Source organism: Schistocerca cancellata, chromosome 3 (assembly GCF_023864275.1).
Source record: "Schistocerca cancellata isolate TAMUIC-IGC-003103 chromosome 3, iqSchCanc2.1, whole genome shotgun sequence".
NCBI lineage: Eukaryota > Metazoa > Arthropoda > Insecta > Orthoptera > Acrididae > Schistocerca > Schistocerca cancellata.
In genome coordinates this window covers 202,255,713-202,275,385 of record NC_064628.1, presented here as the reverse complement: position 1 = coordinate 202,275,385, position 19,673 = coordinate 202,255,713, and positions in this window count along the sequence as shown.

Genomic DNA, 19,673 nt, shown 5'->3' with positions numbered 1-19,673 from the left:
AGCTTCTGTTCTCTTTTGTCCAAACTATTTATCGTCCATCTTTCACTTCCATACATGGCTAAATTCCATACAAATACTTTAGAAATGACTTCCTGAGACTTAAATGTAAGCTCCATGTTAATAAATTTCTCTTCCTCAGAAACGCTTTCCTTGCCATGGCTAGTCTACATTTTCTATCCTCTCTACTTGGAACATCATCAATTATTTTCCTCCCCAAATAGCAAAACTTATGTACTACTTTAAGTGTCTCATTTCCTAATCTAATTCCCTTAGCATCACCTGATTTAATTCGACTACATTCCCTTATCCTCGTTTTGGTTTTGTTGGTTTCCATTTAATATCCTCCTTTCAAGACACTGTCCACATCGTTCAACTGCTCTTCCTGGTTCTTTGCTGTCTGTGACAGAATTACAATGTCATCGGCAAACCGCAAAGTTTTTATTTCCTCTCCATGGATTTTAATTTCTACTCCAAATTTTTCTTTTGTTTCATTTACTGCTTGCTGAATAAACAGATTAAATAACACTGTATCATTCCATTCTCAACTACTGCTTCCCTTTCGTGCCCCTCGGCTCTTGTAACTGCCATCTGGTTTTTGTACAAACTGTAAATAGCCCTTAGCTCCCTGTATTTGAAACAGAGTATTCCATTTAAAATTTTCAAGTGCTTTCTCAAAGTTTACAAATTTTAGAAACGTAGGTTTGCCTTTCCTAAATCTATCGTCTAAAGTACGTCTTAGGATCAGTATTACCTCCCGTGTTCCAACATTTCTACGGAATCCCAACTGATCTTCCCCGAGGTCGGCTTCCACCAGTTTTTCCATTGATCTGTAAAGGATTTGTATTACTATTTTGCAGCCCTGACTTATTAAACTGATGGGTCCACAATTTTCTCACCTATCAAGACTTTCTCTCTTTGGGATTGTAATTATTATATTCTCCTTGATGTCTGAGGGTATTTCACCTGTTTCACACAACTTGCTCCCAAATGATAGAGTTTCCTCAGGGCTGGCTCTCCCATGGCTATCAGTAGTTTTAATGGAATTTTCTTCCATTTCCATAATATTGTCCTCAAGTACATCGTCCTTGTATAGACCCGTTATGGACTCTTTCCACCTTTCTGCAAATGGTTCAAATGGCTCTGAGCACTATGGGACTTAACTTCTAAGGTCATCAGTCCCCTAGAACTTAGAACTACTTAAACCTAACTAACCTAAGGACATCACACACATCCATGCCCGAGGCAGGATTCGAACCTGCGACCGTAGCAGTCACGGGGTTCCAGACTATAGCGCCTTTAACCGCTTGGCCACACCGGCCGGCTCCACCTTTCTGCCTTCACTTCATTGCTTATTACTGTTTTCCCATCTGAGCTCTTGATATTAATATAAGTGGTTCTCTTCTATCCAAACGTCTCTTTAATTTTGCTTTGGCAGTATCTATCTTACCCCTAGTGACATATGCCTCTACATCCTTTCACTTGTTCCCTAGCCATCCCTGCTTGGCCATTTTGCACTTCCTGTTGATCTCACTTTTCAGTAGTTTGTATCCATCTTGGCTACTTCATTTACTGCATTTTTATATTTTCCCCTTTCATCAGTTAAAGTTAATATCATTTATGAAATAAAAGGATTTCTGATACTACCACTTACCTACTTGATCCTCTGCTGCCTTTACTGTTTAGTCTCTCTACTGTATCTCTTCTGTTGTACTGTTCTTCTCAATTGTTCCCTAATGCTCTTTCTAAAACTCTCTGCGACTTCCGGTTCCTTCAGTCTATCCACGTCTAATCTCCTTAAATTCCCTCCTTTTTGCAGTTTCTTCAGTCTTAATCTACAGTTGATAACCAATAAATTGTGGTCAGAGTTCACAGGTACCCCTGGAAGAGTCTTAGAATTAAAAACCTTGTTCCTAAATATCTGTCTTACCATTATATGATCTATGTTAAACCTCCCAGTGTCTCCAGGCCTCTTCCACGTATACAACTTTCTTTCATGTTTCTTAAATCATTGTATTTCTTGACCCTATCTCATATTCACCTGCTATTTATCTTTCTCTTCCTTTTCCTACTATCTAATTCCAATCCTCCATGACTATTAAATTTACGTCTCCCCTCACTATCTGAATAATGTCTTTTATCTCATTATACATTTCGTCAATCTCTTCGTCATCTGCGCAGCTAGTTGGCATACAAACTTGTACTACTGTGGTAAGCGTGGGCTTCGTGTCTATCTCTGCAGCAATAATGTCTTCACTATGCTGTTCGTAGCTCCTATATTTTTATTCATTATTAAACCTACTACTGCATTACCCTTATTGGATTTTGTATTTATAACCCTGTATCCACCTGACCAGAAGTCTTGTTCCTCTGCCATCGAGCTCCACTTATTACTACTATAACTAGCTTTGACCTATTTCCCTTTTTAAATTATCTGAACTACCTGCCCGATTACGGGAGCTGATATTCTACGTTCCGATCCGTAGAATTCCAGTTTTATTTCTCCTGATAACGACGTCCTCCTGAGTAGTCCCGGCCCGGACATCCGAACGTGGGACTGTTTTACCTCCAGAATATTTTACCCAAGAGGACGCCGTAGTCATTTAACCAAACAGTAAAACTGCATGCCCTCGGGAAAAATTACGGCCATAGTTTCACCTTGCTTTCTGCCGTTCGCAGCACCAGCACAGCAAGGCCGTTTTGTTTAATGTAACAAGGCCACATCAGTCAATCATCCGGAGTGTTGCCCTGCAACTACTGAAAAGGCTGCTGCCCCTCTTCAGGAACTATATGTTTGCCTGACCTCTCAACCCATACCCCTCCGTGGTGGTTGCACCTACGATATGGCTGTCTGTATAGCTGAGGCACGAAAGTCTCCCCACCAACGGCCCATTGTTCATGGGAGGAGGGAGAGCCAAATAACCTTTTTGAAAAGCGTGTGGCATTACAATTCATACAACTTGTAACCGCTAGTCAAATTCAACCTCTGGATGTTCGTTTTTCCTATCAAAATTTAAATTCTTAGGTTTGTGATCTAGGCTTGCTACGACATAGAAAACTTTTCATTTTTGAGTCATTAAATGATCTGTACGTTTCTTCGCATTTTGTGGCATTCCGCCAGTGATGTTAGCAAGCCGACTTGAGTTGCTCCAAAAAACACAAAAAATCATACACGTCATCAGAAATATGGCATACTACTAGAAATTTTTCCTAAGTGAAACGGTTATGCTAGGATTGATACCGTATTCTTTGACTTTCAGAAGGGGTTCGATATAGCTCCAGCCCGGCGCATAAAGTACAAAATACGAGCGTATGCAGTATGAGACAAGCTCTTTCATTGGATCAAGAGTTCCTGATAAACATAACACAGCATTTAATCTCAAGAGAAATCTCCAGAAGTAAAAGGCATTTCGGGTGAGACTCAAAGGAGTGATACAGGACCATTACTTTTGAAAATACATGTAAATGCATTCTAGGAGGCTTTCGTGAATGGTGTACTATACAAAGAAATTTGAACGTTCGAAAAATGAAGTGATATTTTGGAAGAGCTGCAGAGGATCGACACTGGTGGCTCAGATTGGCAGTAGAAAATCATGAATCGTATTACACATAAACAGTCCAAAAGCCCTCTTATTGTATGATTATAGGATTGCAAAACAATTACTGGAAGTAGTTACATCCATTACATATTTAGGAGGATGGGTAAGGAGCGATTCCAAGTGGAAACGCCATAATAAACTGTTCGCAGATAGAGCAGATGCCTGACAGATTCATCGGAAGAATAATGATGAATTGTAGTCCTTCCAAAACTCTCGTACGCGAATGCTGCACTCAGTCTGAGATACCGCCAGACAGGACAGCTAGTTGAAATGGAGAGGCTCCAAAAGAAACGAGCACGTTTGGTTATAGGTTGATTCACGAAGCGGGAAAGCATCACGGAAATGCTCATTTAACTACAATGGCAGACGCTGTAAGAAAGGGGCTGCACATCATGGTGTGGTTTACTCTTAAAATCCCGACAGCATATGTCTCTGTATCACCCAATGTATAACATCTATATGTTAATCTTCTGAAAAGATCATGAAACTCATACGTGAGATTACCGACAAGTTTTCTTCCTATGGACCAGTCACGACAGTGGTAAGTAATGAAGTAACTGAGAGCTGTGAACAAATACGTTCTGCCGCACGTCATAAGGTGACTTGTCAAGTGTACATGCAAATACTGAATAAAAAATGATGCCATAGGTGCTACTGATGAGTACGTACATTTATACCAGCTGAACACACCCACGGGATGAACGGCATGAGAAATAAAAAGAATGGTAAAAGAGGCCTGAAGTGAATTTCGTTAACTACTAAGAGAAGTTAAGGTATTAGTCTGTGTATATATTAACGAAAAATCCAGTCAAAAGATGAAAGTGGTTTAGGAGACAGTAGAGAGATACATGCCAACGGCCTTGCCGGTTCCCGTCAGATCACCGAAGATAACGCTGTAGGTCTGGGCTAACACTTGGATGGGTGACCATCTGGTCAGCTGAGCGCTCTTGGCAAGCGAGGTGCACTCAGCCCTTGTGAGGCGAACTGAAGAGCTATTTGATTGAGAAGTAGCGGTTCCAGTCTCGGAAACTTACGGCCGGGAGAGCGGTGTGGCGACCATATGCCTCTCCATATCTGCATCCACTGACGGGTTGGGTTGGGTTGCCGGCCGGTGTGGCCAAGCGGTTAAAGGCGCTACAGTCTGGAACCGCGTGGCCGCTACGGTCCCAGGTTCGAATCCTGCCTCGGGCATGGATGTGTGTGATGTCCTTAGGTTAGTTATGTTTAAGTAGTTCTAAGTTCTAGGGGACCGATGACCTTAGAAGTTACGTCCCATAGTGCTCAGAGCCATTTGAACCATTTTCTTGGGGTTGTGTTGTTTGGGGAAGAGACCGAACAGGGAGGTCATCGGTCTCATTGGATTGGGGAAGGAAGTCGGCCATGCCCTTTCAAAGGTACCATCCCGGTATTTACCTGAAGCGATTTAGCGAAATCACGGAAAACCTAAATCAGAATCGACGGATGCGGGATTGAACCGTCGTCCTCCCGAATGCGAGTCCAGTGTGCTAACCACTGTGCCACCTCCCTCGGTCATCCGCTGACGCCTATGAGCTAAGGATGGCACGGCAGTCGGTCAGTGCAATTGGGCCTTCATGGCCTGTTCGGGAGGAGAGGGAGATACATGATGGGAGTTACTGGAATATACGGAATTATAAAGTAATGATGAACAAATTAGGAAGGAAGGGTAATTATCTCACCTATAAAACAGTAAACGTCTTGGACGGTGTATGTAGTATGCAAAAGAACGGTGTGTGTTCCAAATAGTTTATGTGGTGGACACTGAAGATAAAAAAATCCAGAAGCAAACTAAATGAAAGATTTGCAGATAACATTACACAGCACGTGGTAGCTGCATAGATGCGTTTACGTACGTGATCTTCTCCTACTTTTCAAGAACCTCCTCAGTACCGAACTGGAATTTTCAAATCATCCTACATCATCTTGGCAGGACACGTTATTCTTCTAGGTGTCACGGTACGTCTTGGTACATGGTAATGAACTAGCAACAGTGACAGCCAAAATGGCACACGACATATGAAACTCGCTGCATGTGTGGCTCTACTGTGGTGCAGAACAATGAATGAAAAATAATGCCTCGGACAACAAAGTTAGGTGCTTCGCAGTGGCACGTGTTCTAGCTACGGACGTGGGTGAACGCATACTCCTCTGCATACAATCTCTGTTCTTGTACAAGTGGATTCACTGTTTGTTAGAATGATTCAGTCTTTCATTCTTGTTGCATACGTTCAAGAACCTCCTCAGTACCGAACTGGAATTTTCAAATCATCCTACATCATCTTGGCAGGACACGTTATTCTTATAGGTGTCACGGTACGTTTTGGTACATGGTAATGAACTAGCAACAGTGACAGCCAAAATGGCACACGACATATGAAACTCGCTGCATGTGCGGCTCTACTGTTGGTGCAGAACAATGAATGAAAAATAATGCCTCGGACAACAAAGTTAGGTGCTTCGCAGTGGCACGTGTTCTAGCTACGGACGTGGGTGAACGCATACTCCTCTGCATACAATCTCTGTTCTTGTACAAGTGGATTCACTGTTTGTTAGAATGCTTCAGTCTTTCATTCTTGTTGCATACGTAGATCAGTAATCAATAATTTGTTGGAATGCTACTTATATGCTAAATACTGGGCAAGCCACAATTTGATAGGTTACTTGCTCCCTTTTGTCTGTCTATTGTTGATTTTCACCATTTCCTAGATGTGGAAACCCATCCAACAGATATTTGGTGACAACATTCAATGCTAACGAAAACGTGATTCCACGCCTATTTGGCTTACTTGCAGTGATTATGTTAATTTGCAGCCGATCTTAATGGAAAAGCACTGTTCATCATTTCTCATGTTTTCACACAAATGTAAAGCAGGGGACACTGTTCGACGAAATGATTCCAGACATGTTCCCAAGAAATACTTGTCTATTTTACATCTTGTTGACCATTTACCGTTGATATCAATGGTTAAAATTACATAATGCCCTTTAACATATCTTACAACGTGCCCCGAAAAAAATATTAGTCACTAGTTTTCTGGCCACAAGCTATAAGTTCCTTTTGTGCGAAAGATACCACCAGAACAGGAAACCGCTTACCAAGAAAAACAGAATTTTTCTCAATGAATTTCAATTTTGTCTCAAATTTTGACCTGCTTTCTGGAAACTCTAATCCATGTTATGTATATTCACTGATTATGTTAGTATGCTACACTGTATATCACATTATGCGTATTGGTAAACTTCGTTAATTGCATTCGTTTTAACATATAGTGAAGTAAAAAGGAGAGAATTTTGAAAATAATTTTCACTAAAACAACATTAAGTGAAATAGATACATTTAATACTTAGTAACTTATTACAAGTGTTACTAGCCAAGTCTGCGAATAACGACAGTTACAGTTACATTGAGCTTTATTACTACTACAGCATTATACATTACTGTCAGTCTAAGTGGTTATCTGGCCAATCCTTTTTGCGAGGCTCCCAGCCAGCATGGAGGCAGCTCACGGAGAGTACCGGTAAATAGGTGCGGCCTAGTGTAGCCCTAGAAGAAGGCCTGTGTTAAATGGAGACCACGCGATGCAAGCCTGAGTATTGCCCCGGCTTACTACTGATCCGCCCCACAAAGGCGTGTACCAAGACGAAATAAACTTATGAGGTGTACGCCGGCCCTTGAATTTCCTGACTGCAAATTCCAAGGCGCAACAGCAACCTCCGACCGCTCTGAAGATATTGAAAGTAAATATTAGCAGAAAAGTGTGAATACAGAAACTCCTCAGATAAGGATGACGCAAATAAATCTGGTGTACCATAAAACGTACAGAGTTTGAGAGAGATTCATAACCTTCTCCAGAATTGTCGTGGCCGTAGCTGGTAAAGTAATTATAGAAACAAAAGTTCCAGAGCGTTGCTTTGTTTTAATTTACAGATTTTTACTTTATTTTAATTCCGACGGGTTTCGTGGTCGCGCTTGGAATGGGGCTGCGTCACAGAAACTAGTACGGGAATAAATCTCAATGCAACTAGAATAAAGTAAGTGCAGCTGTGGAACACCAAACGGGAGCAGCGCGGAGTGGCCACGCGGTTAGAGGCGTCATGCCACGGACTGCACGGCCCCTCCCGCCGGAGGTCGAGTCCTCCTTCGGGCATGGGTGTGTGTGTTGTTCTTAGCATACGTTAGTTTAAGTTAATTTAAGTAGTGTGTAAGTCTAGGGACCGATGACCTAAGCTGTTTGGTCCCTTAGGAATTCACACACACACTCACTCACTCACACACACACACACACACACACACACACACTGAACGGGTGAGGCATGGGTTTTGGATCTGGACGTTGGTGGTTTTGCTATTTCTACCTTACATTGGTAAAGAAACATTTAGCATTTATTTTATAACAACAATACGGACAATTTGGTCAAATACGATTTACAATTTTCTAACTGTGTTCCTGTGTGCAGTTTCTTTTTGAATATATATCGAAGTATGAAAGTATTAACAGTTTCTCTTGCAACAAAACTACGATTTTTAGTGTTGGAATATAGTTTAAAATTTATTCACCAGGTAAACACTTGTAATTTAAGAACTAAATTTCTTTGACGTCACATGAAAAAGGCAAGTGTAAAATATGTTGTAAAATTTAATAGTTAGTGATTTCAAGGAAAGTTTAAAACGACTAATTTAAAATTATAACAAAGTTTAATGTCATTAATATATACGTGCGTTTCTCGATGCTACTGTGGTGTGCGTACTGTTAGACCTTCCGTGCACGCAACATCAGATTTTTTGACTTGTCGCTCTAATGAAGTAGGCGAGTGTCAGCAGTATGTCTCGTGGTCTTATTGTGGCGTGTTTATCTTCTGCCGTTAGGTCTGACGATAGAAATGCCACTCGCACGCTTAGATTAGCAGATTGAAGGTGACCAACTTTAAACTGAACTTGATTAATTTTCACACACATTTATTAAAATAATAAAAAGCATAGACATTACGTAATTTGATTCTGGATGCTGTTTACAATTGACAATCTGAAGTTCCTTTGGTCTTGGTACGTTAATCTTATTCTCACATATCTCTGATACTTGACAAAGCGTCTATTCATTTATCTTCATGGCTACGTACAGGTATATGGTAATCATATTAGGCGCAGACTGAAACTTGACTATAAACTGGTGCAGACAAATGCAGACTCGTATAGACTAATGCAGACTCACTTATCGGAAGCCTGTACACTCGTTATAATACCTCGCGCGTTCATGTATCACTGCGCGAGTGTGATCCGCGAGGAGAAAAGGTTCTACGTTAGCAGCAATCTCATTGGCTGCGTTACATATTAATACGCGGATCAGCGGAAGCAGAATTTGGTCCGTCTCTATGACAGCGCCATCTCGTAGTGCGGAGACGGACGAGCGCTGTGCCTGCGCTGTTCTGCTTAGCGGGGCGCGCTCTAGTGGGAAAGTTGTGTACGCGCTGACTACGCGGAACTATGTACACAACAGCGACCACCCTCCTCAGTCACTGGCTGTTCGTTTCAGTTCCACTTAATTGTAACATTCCGTTCTCTTCATGGGGTCTTCTCTATACTTCATCCTATGCCATAGCCTTCCTTTCGGTCCCAGCACTTTCTTTCAGAAATATAAATTACGAATGTGTGATCTCTGATGAAAGATCCAATAAATTATATTTTTCTCTTTCCTGTTTCATAATTTTCTCTCAAAGTTGACTTCTCTCAATATTTCAACGTTGTTCTTTCATTACTTCCAGTTGCTTCAAGTAGATTCCCTTCCGGTCTGAGCCGGCCGCGCAGGCCGTGCGGTTCTAGGCACTTCATTCCGGAACCGTGGGACTGCTACGGTCGCAGGTTCGAATCCTGCCTCGGTCATGGATGTGTGTGATGTCCTTAGTTTAGTTAGGTTTAAGTAGTTCTATGTTCTAGGGGACTGATGACCTAAGATGTTAAGCCCCATAGTGCTCAGAGCCATTATCTTTTCCAGTCTGTCTTCCATAGAACAGTATAATCCATATAAATGACCTTTCAAAGGATTTTCTGACATCTGTATTCATATGTTTGCTGGTTACAATGTATTTCTCACTCACAAATGCCTGTTCTTTCAATTCAAACCGTCTCTTCACTTGCTTTTGAGTGACTGCAGCCCTCTGTAAGTCTAATACTGAGCTAAAAGGTAGCTTCGTCTGATCAGTTTTGACATCATAATTTTTTATTGTTTTTTTATTGTTCCGTACAACTACTACTTTATTTTCTTTTTGTTACGTTATAAATTCCATAGACCACTGTAGTCTAGGGGTACCGGCATTATAGCTCGGCGTGTTGCGTCAGAGAGTTACCGACCTCTGTAATAAAGAATCTGAGTCAATAGATAATGATGAACTTGAACGAGTGTCATGGAACGTCCACGCCGAAGAAATGCAACGAATTAAATTAGATTAAAAAGGGTTGTGTTTGATTAGTAATGAGACCGTCCATAGCCCCAGGTTAGAACACCACAACAGCCTAAATTTTGAATGAAAATGAGCTTGGCGGCCAAAGACGTCTAGCACAAGAAGTCACCCTCTTTCTCCGGACAGCCTTTTCACAGAAGGTGGAGGAGCCGACAGATGTTCAGGGCACTCTCTTGTCCTAGGGATGGTAAATTGCCAAAAAGGTGGAAGAATCAGCAATGATCAACGGCACGAGGATGAAAAAGGCAACATGAAAATCCCTCCAATAAAGACACATACCGTGTCTTCACAGGACATGTGACGCGAAACTGAAAAAGCGTCGTGATGATCTCTCCAATGGCAAAAGGTTCTCGAATAGTCCTCTATTCGGACCCCGGAATGGGACTCCCAAATGGGAGTTGAATATTGAGATTGAATAACCAACAAAAGAATAAAGTTCTGTGAGTCGGGAGGTGGAATGTAAGAAGCTTGATCGTGGCAGGGAAACTAGAAGATCTGAAACGGGAAATGCAGAGGCTCAATCAAGATATTTAGATAGTCAGTGAAGTGAAATGGAAAGATGACATGGATTTTTGGGCAGATGTGTATAGTAGCATCTAGGGGGCAGAACATGATATAAAGAGAGTAGGACTCGTTATGAATCGGAAGGTAGAACAGACAGTGTGTTAGTGTGTTTGAATTGTTCTCATCAGAATCGACTTCAAACCAACACCGACAACGATAGTTCAGCTACACATGCCGACGTCGCAACCTGACAATGAAATCGTAGACTTACTAGATGAGGGTACTGAACGGGTAATTCAGTACGTAAAGAAAAATTAAAGTCTAATAGTCATGGAGGGACTGGAATGGCGTTGCAGGGAAGGAGTAAAACAAAGGGTTACGGGAGAGTACGGGCTTGGCACTAGGATTGAGAGCAGAGTGAGCCTAATTGAGTACTGCAAGAAATTTCAGCTAGTAACAGAGAATACTCTGTTCAAGAATCACAAAAGGCGAAGGGGTCCTTGCGAAAGGCCAGAAGATATGGGAATATTTCAGTCAGATTACATCATGGCAAGACAGAGATTCCGAAATCGGATACTGGATTGTAGACGTACTCAGAAGCGTGTATAGACTCATATCACAATGTAGTATTGATGAAGAGTAGGCTGAAGTTTAAGAGCTCAGTCAGGAAGGATCAATACGGAAAGAAGTCGAATACGGAAGATTGAGGTCAAGAAGAAATACGGTTGAAGTTCTTTAAGGCTGTAGATACTGCAATAAGGAAAAGCTTAATAGGCAGTTTAGTTGATGAGGCAAGGACATCTCTAAAAAGGGCAAGCAAAGAAGCTGAAAGAAAAACGTAGGTGCAAAGACGGTAACTGCGAAGAACTCATGGCTAACAGAACAAATACTTGAGCTGACCGATGCACGACGGAAATACAAATACGTTCGGGGAGATTCAGGAATGGCCGGCCGCGGTGGTCTAGCGGTTCTGGCGCTGCAGTCCGGAACCGCGGGACAGCTACGGTCGCAGGTTCGAATCCTGCCTCGGGCATGGATGTGTGTGATGTCCTTAGGTTAGTTAGGTTTAAGTAGTCCTAAGTTATAGGGGACTTATGACCTAAGATGTTGAGTCCCATAGTGCTCAGAGCCATTTGAACCATTTTTTTTTTTTTTTAGATTCAGGAATACACAAATAAAATCGCTGAGGAATGAAATAAATAGGAAGAGCAGGAAAGTTAAGGCGAGATTGCTGCAAGAAAAATGTGATGAAATCGAAGAAGAAACTATTGTCGTAATGACTGACTCAGCATATGGGAAAGTCAAAACAGACTTCAGTGAAACAGAAAGCAAGGTTGGTAACATTAAGAATACAGCGGGAATTCCACTGTTAAATGCAGAGGAGAGGGCGCTTAGGTGCAGAGAGGACATTGAAGTTGTGTATGGGATGGAAGATTTGTCTCATGTGATTGAAGAAGAAAGAGGAGTACATTTAGAAGAGATAGCGGACCCAGTATTAGAATCAGAATTTAAAAGATCTTTAAAAGACTTAAGATCAAATTAGACTGAAGTGATAGATTACAAGTCCTGAGTATTTCTGAAATGATTGGGGGATGCGACAACAAAACGACTACTCATGTTGTTGTGTACAATGTATGAGTCTGGTGATATACCACCTGACATTTGGCAAAATATTATCCACACAATTCCGAGGACTGTAACAGCTGAAAGATGCGAGGATTATAGCATAGTCAGCTTGCGACAAGTAGGGGTAAGTTATAGGAAGAGACTGGTAAAAGACGCTACAGGAAATAATAAGAGTGGATGATCAAGTGCGAAGTGTTGGATTAAAAAGGGTGCATGAGAGGGATGTAGGTTTCACTCCTAGTATTCAGGTTATACATCGAAGGGGAAATGAGGGAAAGAAATGAAAGGTCCAGCAGTGGAATTAAAATTCCAGGTTAAAGGATATCAATGAAACGATTCGATGATGACATCGCTTTCCTCTGTGAAAGTGAAGAAGTATAACATGATCTGCTCAAAGGAATGAACAATCCAATGAGTACAGAATATGGATTGAGAGAAAATCGAAGAAAGACGAAAGTAATGAGATGTAGCAGATATTAGATCACCGAGAATCTTAACATCAGGACTGATGGTCATGAAGTAGATGGAGTTAAGGAATTCTGCTACCGAGCCAGCAATATAACCAATAACGGTCGGAGCAAGCTTTCCTGGCGATGACAGGAAGAAGTTTTTGATAATTAGCGATCTGTGCACAGCATATTACGGCAGTGAAACATGAATTGTGGGAAAACAGGATTAGAAGAGAAGCGAAGTATTTGAGACGTGGTGCTGCAGAAGAAGGTTGAAAATTAGACAGACTGATAAGGTGAGGAATGAGAGGGTTCTGCGCAGAGTCGGAAAGAAAAGGCGAATGTGTATTGAAAACACTGAAAATAAGAAGGACAGGATGATAGGTCTTCTATTATGAGATCAGGGAATAATTTCCGTGGTACCGGAGGGAGCTATAGAGTGTAGTAACTACAGAGGAAGACAAGGACTTGAATACATACAACAAATAACTGAGGACGTAGGTTGCATGTGCTACTCCGAGGTGAAGAGGTTGGCGCAGTCCCAGAAATTCGTGTCTGGCCGCATCAAACCAGTCAGAATAATGATGACTCAAACAAAATGAAAGAAAAGTTATAAGAACTTGTAACTTTGTGTTCATTTCTTACTGGATGTCATCAGCCTCTTTTTCTAATCCGTAATCCTGGCCTCTTTCTCAACTGATGTTTAATCCTGTGCTTTGCATCTATCCAGCTGATTAATCATTCTTGCATCCTTCAAGTCAAGCCCCATATTTTTCTGGGTTCCGAAGGGTAGCCCTCAGTCTTTGCTAAGTTAACGAAGTTAAGGTAGGTTTTTCTAGTCATAACCACCCTCTCAACGACAGGATTTTCATAATCTAGAATACATACACAGGATCAGCATCGCCGAAATATATTTCACACTTGATTAACTTGCTTATAAAACAAAATATTCTCCGCATAATCCAGAAGGCTCTTGACACCATGTCCCGAAAGCGACTTCTAATTAAATTGCGTGCCTATGGAGTATCGTTTCAGTTGCGTGACTAGATTCGTGATGTGATTTCCAGTCAAAAACAATATAGCTCGTAATGACAAAAAGACATCGTGTAAGACAGAAGTAATATCTGGCGTTCCCCAAGGAATTGCTATAGGCCATATGTTGTTTATGATAGCTTAAACGCTGTAGGAGACAATCTGAACAGCCTTCATAGATAGTTTGCAGATTATCGTGTGATTTAAGTCTTCAGACGACGAAAACGAGTTGCAAAATAATTTAGAAAAAGTATCTGTACCGTGTAGAAAGTGGCGTATGACTCTAAATAATGAAAAGTATGAAGTCATCCATGTGACCACTAAAAAATATCCGCTCAGTATCAGTTACACGATAAATCATACTTAGCTAAAGGTTGTAAACTCTACTGAAAATTTTACATTACTCTTCTAAAAGGTTTGAAGCGGTTCGCCACGAATTCCCCTCCCTTACCAGCCTCTTCATCTCAGAGAAGCGCTTGCAACCCTTGCTCTCTGATATTTTCTGGATGTATTCCAATCTCTGTCTGTATCTTACAATTACAAATAACTTAAATGGGAACGATCACACAGGTAACGGAGAGAATACCACGGATAAGATGCACGAACTGGGGTGGCAGTCGTTAGTAACAAAGGCGTTTCTCGCTGCAGCGGGACCTTCTCATGAAATTTCAATAATCATCTGTCTCCTTAGGGTGTGAAAATATTTTGTTGGTGATCATCAACAAAGAGAGAAATGATCATCGTAAAAAGTAGGATGAATCAGTGCTCGTACTGTTCGAGAGTGGAATGGTAGAGAAGTGGTTTAAAGATGGTTCGATGAATCCACTGCCAGCCGTATAACTGTATTTGCAGAGTAATCATATAAAAGAAAATGTACAGGTGAGACCTAACACCAGCTAACTTTTGTACCTTATCGTGTTGAAACAACAACAACCATCTCAACAGCCAATGATCAGGAAGATAATCTTTAAACCGCTAAGACCACAACTTCCCTATGAAGACTGCCTAGCCAACAACTTCGCTGAGAACACTACCTAGCCAACAACGTAGTTAAGAAGGAAGGAACAAACAAAATTCAACACGGCAACGAAACGCCAGTGACGATTCCAGCAGTTCTCTGGCGTCGTAACATTGCCTTCAAACAACCATCCAACAGCATCCACTGGCAGCGATCAACACGTTGACGAGCAACCTTCTAATATATGCGAGATATTGTAACTATCTGAACACTTCCAGGAATAGCCGTCAGTACTGTAACTCAGGTTACGACTGATAGAACTGTTAAATCGACTGGACACACAGTATGCGGTTCCCACTGCCTCACCGACCTCTGTACACAAGCGAGTGCGACCGCACGCTCGTATTTCTCGAACATAGTACTACTGCATGTCGAAGTGAGGGGGTTCCGGTCGGCTTTTAGTGAGTCAACGCTTTATTGAGGGTTGCGGAGGTAAAGAGGGACGCTACAGCCTTGGTGCCATGATTATGAAGTGTACGGTCAACCACACAAGAGATAGACGCCAAGTTCCTCATCTGCTTTACCTGTTTCACTGGAATCCGTTCCAGTTTCATCCGCGGTGTCAATCTCCATATCACTGTCGTCGTCATGTGCTGCGCCTTCATCTACAGTCGCAAGACTAACATTGATTCTCATACTCTCTGTTGCTTCTCTGCTCCAATATTTATTCTCAGTTCCTTTTACATGTTCGCAAGCTTTTAGCCAATCATGTTGGGTAATCTCAGATACTGTCTCTTTGATAACCTGTTTCAGGCTTGTTAAATAATATATATTTTCTTGCAGTTTTTGTTTCCTTGTAATCTAGATGACCTCCGTAGGGTTCAAATCACAGTGGTATTCTTGGCAGCCTCAGATAAGGATAGCTCCACTCTTTCAAACTCCACCTGCTTTAAAATCAGGCTTTCGGTTATTGTAACATACAATTTGTAAAAGCTCGTTTCTTATTCACCTCACTTCTAAAGTGACTTTGTTATTTTATCTGCATGAGCCATTCATTTATGTTCCTTTTGCAAGATGCAGTAGTGGGAGCTTTATTTGCTGAACACCATGATGGTACCATCTGGGATGTTAGGAATCACTGTTCCGTAACCATTTGCGATAATTACTACCCCTATTCATATCGCCATGGTAATTTTGGGATATAGATTTCGAGTCATAAATTAACTCTATTCTCTCTACGAAACCCATTGTTTCTGCAGTCTGGGAAACAATAGCTCTTTGCCCTTCACTGCTATTATTCATTACACCCGGAACTTCATTCTACCAGCGAATTTCATGGTACGGGGTGATCAATCTTTATCGCAACGGCTTTCGCGCCTTGCGGCCGGCCAGCGAGGCCAGCTGCTCTGCCTGCGATGCGGGTGACGGGAGGAACGCAGTAAATACAGCGTGGTTTATCGAGTAAGTGATTTCTAACACACATAAGATATACACTTAAAAAGGAGAAATAAGTGACTTGAGTATATTAAGCAAGAGGCAGCTCCAACTTCATCCCTCCGTTGTTAAAGCATTTCTAACACCTGCATAGGGAACCGTTCTTTACACTCAGGAGTCCCCACTGATTAATGGGAGCAACTTCTTAACGATTGTTAGTTTTAAGCTCATCTAAAGTGCGTGGATTTAATTTACGTATTTTCTCTTTTAAAGCCCCCGGGACAAAAACTGCAGGGGCTTAAATCAGAGGAAAGGGAAGGCCATACGTTTTTAATGATAACTCTATCTTGAATCATCCTGTAGTGAGAATATGGCTGTAAGTGCCATCGCAGAAACCTGCAGAAAGGTCGCGAAAGCACGTTTCCCCACTTAATCAGCTAAATAAAAAGAAGCCTAAAAACGTATTCTACATATCTCTCACTGTTGTTTCCTGGAAAAAAGTAAGGCTCATTATCCTCTCACCACCAATAGCGAACCACACTCCTTTTATTGGCCCATGCAAGGGTGCCTTGTATATTACGTTATAAGTTTCAGAACATCAGTACATCTAGATCTATGTGATTACTCTGCTATTCACAATAAAGTGCCTGGCAGAGGGTTCAATGAACCACCTTCTCCCTACCGTTCCACTCTCGAACGGCACGCGGGAAAAATGAGCCCTTAAATGTTTCTGTGCGAGCCCTGATTTCTCTTATTTTATCGTGATGATCATTTCTCTTTATGTAGGTGGGTGCCAACAGAATGTTTTCGCAATCGGAGGAGAAAAGTGGTGATTGAAATTTCATGAGAAGATCCCGTCGCAACGAAAATCTCCAACTCACGTAACATGTCTGTGGCACTATCTCCTCTACTTTGCGATAGTACAAAACGAGATGCCCTTCTTTGTACTTCTTCGATGTCATCCGTCAGTCCCATCTGATGCGGATCCCACACCGCACAGCGATATTCACGAATACGGCGGACAAGTGTGGTGTAAGCAGTCTCTTCAGTAGACCTGTTGCACCTTCTAGATATTCTGCCAATGTATCGCAGTCTTTCGTTGGCTGTACTCACAACATTATCTATGTCATCATTCCAATTTAGGGTATTTGTAATTGTAATCCCTAAGTATTTAGTTGAATTGACAGTACTCACATTTGTGTTACGTATCGTGTAATCGAAATTTAGTGGATTTCTTTTAGTACTCATGTAAATAACTTCACATTTTTCTTTATTCAGGGTCATTTGCCACTTTTCGCACCATACAGATATCTCATCTAAATCATTTGGAAATCGTTTCGGTCAACTGATGACTTTACAAGACGGTAAATGGCAGTATCATCTGCAAACAATCTAAGACGGCTACTGAGATTGTTAATATAGATCAGGAACAAAAGAGGGACTATAACACTTCCTTGGGGAACGCCGGACATTATTTCTGTTTTAATCGATGACTTCCCGTCTATTACTACGAACTGTGACCTTTATGACTGGAAATCACGAATCCAGTCACACAACGGAGGCGATATTCCATAGGCACGCACTTTGGTGAGAAGACGCTTGTGAGGAACGGTGTCGAAAGCCTTCTGGAAATCTAAAATTATCTAATCAATTTGACATACCCTGTCGATAACACTCATTACTTCATGAGTATAAAAAGCTAGTTGTGTTTCGCAAGAACGATATTTTCAGAATCTCTGCTGACTTCGTGTCAATAAATCAATTTCTTCGAGGTAGTTCATAATGTTCGAATACAGTGTATGCTCCAAAACACTACTGCAAATCGACCTTAGAGATATGGCCCTGTAATTCAACGGATTACTCCTACTTCCGTTTTTGGGTACTGGTGTGACTTAAGCAATTTTCCACTCTTTAAGTACGGATCTTACTGCGAGCGGTTGCTTATAATTGCTAAATATGGAGCTACTGTATGAGCATACTCAGAGAGGAACGTGACTGGTATACAATCTGGACTGGAAGCCTTGATTTTATTAAGTGATTTAAGCTGCTTTGCGACACCGAGGATATCTAATTCTATGTTTCTCATCTTGGCAGTTGTTCTTGATTGGAATTCAGGAATATTTACTTCTTCTTCTTTGGTGAAGAAGTTTCGGAATATCGTGTTTAATAACTCTGCTTTAGTGCCACTGTCATCGGTGACTTCACCGTTGTTATCGCGCAGTGTAGATATTGATTGCGTATTGCCACAGGTGAGCTTTATGTGTGACCAGGATTTCTTTGGGTTTTCTGCCAGATTTATAGACAGTTTCGTTGTGGAGGTTATTGAAACCATCTCGTACTGAAGTACGCGCTATACTTCGAACTTCTGTAAAACTATACCAGTCTTTGCGATTTTGAATTTTCTTAAATTTGGCATGCTTTTTCGGCTGCTTCTGCAAGAACGATCTGACACGTTTAGTGTATCATGTGGGATCAGTACCAAAACTTACTAATTTATGTGGTATATATAGCTCAACTGCTGTCGATACTGTCTCTCTGAAGTCATTCCACATCTTTTCTACGCTTACATGATCAGATCGGAAGGAGTGCAAACTCTTAAAAAGGCGTTAAGAGCATTTTTGTCAGCTTTTTTAAACATATATACTTTGCGTTTCCTTTTGATGGTTGTAGGAGTTACGGTATTCAACCTAGCCGCTACTCTCTTGTGGTCGCTAATCACTGTATTCGTCATGATACTATTTGTCCAGGATTATTTGTAGCTAAGAGAACAATTACGCTTTCGCAAACAATTACGCTTCGAGTGGGCTCATGAACTAATTGTTCAAAATAATTTTCTGGGAAAGTATTCAGTACCATTTCGATGACTTTTATGCCTGCCGCCGTCTTTAATCGTATAATTTTCCTTGCATATCGAGGGTAGATTAAAGTCACCACCGACTACTATTGTGTGAGTGGAGTACCTATTTGAAATGAGACTCAAGTCTTATTTGAACTGTTCCGCAACTGTATCTTCTAAGTCGGTGCGATCGGTAAATGACCCAATTAATAGTCTAGTACGATTGTCAATTATAAGCTCTACCCAAACTATTTCGCTCAATTTCACTACAATGAAAACTACGTTTGACAGCAATAAATACTCCACCACGAATTGTATTTAATCTATCCTTTCTGAACATTGTTAAATCGTTAGAAAAAATTTTTGCTGAGCTTATTTCCGGCTTTAGCTAGCTTTCTGTACCTATAACTATTTGGGCTTCAGAGCTTTCTATTAGGGCTTGGGGCTCTGGTTCTTTCCTAACACAGCTACGAATGTTGACAACTACAATTCCGATAGTGCTGATACTTTGTGAATTAATTAATTTATTTTGTGAATTAATAACCAATGAATTTGTGAATTAACAATTTTGTGAATTAATTAACAAAATGTAACCTTTCTGCAGTTCTCTCAGTTTTAAACTCTTGCCCTGCAGCTATTGAATAGGACTGTAACATCATTAGATTTGTAATCGTTTGAAGAGAGCCTTAGGAAATTTGCTGAGAAAGATGTGAAACTGACTTTCTAGGAGACCTTTCCATATCACCCTCAATGATGTCCAGAGT